At 58.0% G+C, this 1,896-nt stretch overlaps 1 pseudogene; it reads left to right on the top strand.

Annotated features, from left to right (window-relative positions):
- Positions 1-624: 624 nt before the first annotated feature.
- On the top strand, positions 625-1,626 carry LOC147663540 (uncharacterized; annotated as a pseudogene).
- The last annotated feature ends 270 nt before the right edge of the window (positions 1,627-1,896 follow it).

Raw genomic sequence — 1,896 nt, 5'->3', positions numbered from 1 at the left:
GATGCCAACTGGGCCCCGTCTGGCATAAATATCGGCCCGTGTGTGCGGCCGGCCTACAGACGGAAGGGCGCGAACAGCGACACTTTGCCGCGCGGACACCCCAGATACATGGGGGGGGGGGGGTCCTAAAGAACAATATTCCGCGGCGCAGACGGTGATGGTGGCGCTGCAGCCGGAGCAGCAGACCCTGGCGCCGTAGACTTGGTGCAGCAGAGATCCTTAGAAGTGGCTGTACAGGTGAGCCTTGGCCCTGAGGTGATGGCGCAAAAGAGACAGGAGAGCCTACGCATCAGGCGACATAGGTGCGGGAGCGGCTGGCACCCGGTCGTGGACGAGTGTGCTAGTCACTTGAGCCTGCTGCCCGGGGCAAAAGAAAGCCCTGGTAGTCTGGCCATAATTGGCGGGTTGGACCGATTTGCACCGGAGAGGAGACGCCCTTGGCCGCTGTGGGCAGGCAGAGGCCTAGAGCGGTGATCCGCGCAAGATGTGCAGTGACGGATTCGGCCTGCCACGCGGACTGACCACACTGCCCTGGTGAAGGAGTGGTAGTAGCGCAGAAATAGCGACTGACGTCACTCGGACCGATGGCGTGGAAAATTGGTGGTAGGGGCGCCGATATCCCACATGCGGCCCAAGGGGGGAACATCAACCCAAACCAACAAACTCGATAAATATGCGGTGCCAGTGGGGCAGGTGCAGTCAGGAGCGGCGGCAAAGGACAATACAGACCAAGCGGAGCCCTCCTTGACCTCCATAATGGCCGCAATACAGACACTTGGCACTAACCTCGAGACAAAAATGGACAAGATCTCCATTGAGGTGAACCTGCTACGCACAGACCTCGGCAAGACCATGGAGAGGTCTAAAACTAATGAGACTGACATCAAGGCACTGCAGGCCTCGGAAAAACGGCTTGAAGGTCGGGTGACCGAGCTCGTCCACCAGCACCGACAAATGGCCCTGAGATTCGAGGACCAGGAAGGGAGGGCCAGAAGGAGCAATATCCGCATGGTTGGTGTGCCGGAAGGAACTGAGGGGCAAAGTGTGGAGCTATTTCTGGAGGACTTAATTCTCCGCCACCTGAAGCCGAAGAGACTCTCCAAGATCTTTACCATTGAACGGGCTCACCGCGCCCCGGTCCCTAAACCCAAGCCAGGGGCTCCGCCAAGAACAATAATTGCCAAAATATTGAACTATAGGGACCGCGATGCCATCCTCCAGGTGGCCAGACAACAGGGAGACCTGCAATACGAAGGGGCTACCATCCGATTCTTTCCTGACTTCACGCTGCAAGTCCAGCAAGAACGGCGCTCCTTCATGGGAGTTAAGGCTGCGCTCCGAGAACGGGGCATCAAATATATGATGTTCTTCCAAGCGAAACTGAAGATTTTTGCGGGGGGCAAGTCCTGATTCTTCACCTCACCGGTGGCAGTCCAGGAGTGGCTCGACACGGCAACACCGGAGACACAAGCAGGACAAAATTGCGACAACTGGAGGGAGACCAGGGCCTCCTCCCCCGGATCTGCGGCGGGGAGGTCGGAAGGAGATGAGCAGAGCCAAAGGTCATGGCGTTCCAGGTCGAATAGTCCCCGCAGGGGCTCGCTCCGAGACACGACAGCACGATGAGGAACCAGACTGCGGAACCACGCCTCGTCGAACAGTAATGTATAATGCAGACATGGGGGGTTTGTTTGGTGTTATTGATGTTGGAAAGCGGACCCATCCGCCCATTGACTCCGTGACTTTGTGACTTTCCTTAAGTGCACCATAGAACTGAGGGATTCCTAGTCTGGGGCAGCACAGGTACGGCGGCTGGAGTCGGGGCTGGCACACGTTCTCCCTAACAGAGTTTCCTCGGGGGAGGGAGGTTCACTCTCTCCGGGGTGGGGTTGGGCG

Source organism: Lissotriton vulgaris, unplaced genomic scaffold (genome assembly GCF_964263255.1).
Source record: "Lissotriton vulgaris unplaced genomic scaffold, aLisVul1.2 SCAFFOLD_2566, whole genome shotgun sequence".
In the NCBI taxonomy this organism is placed as follows: domain Eukaryota; kingdom Metazoa; phylum Chordata; class Amphibia; order Caudata; family Salamandridae; genus Lissotriton; species Lissotriton vulgaris.
This window is presented reverse-complemented; position numbering and strand designations above follow the sequence as displayed.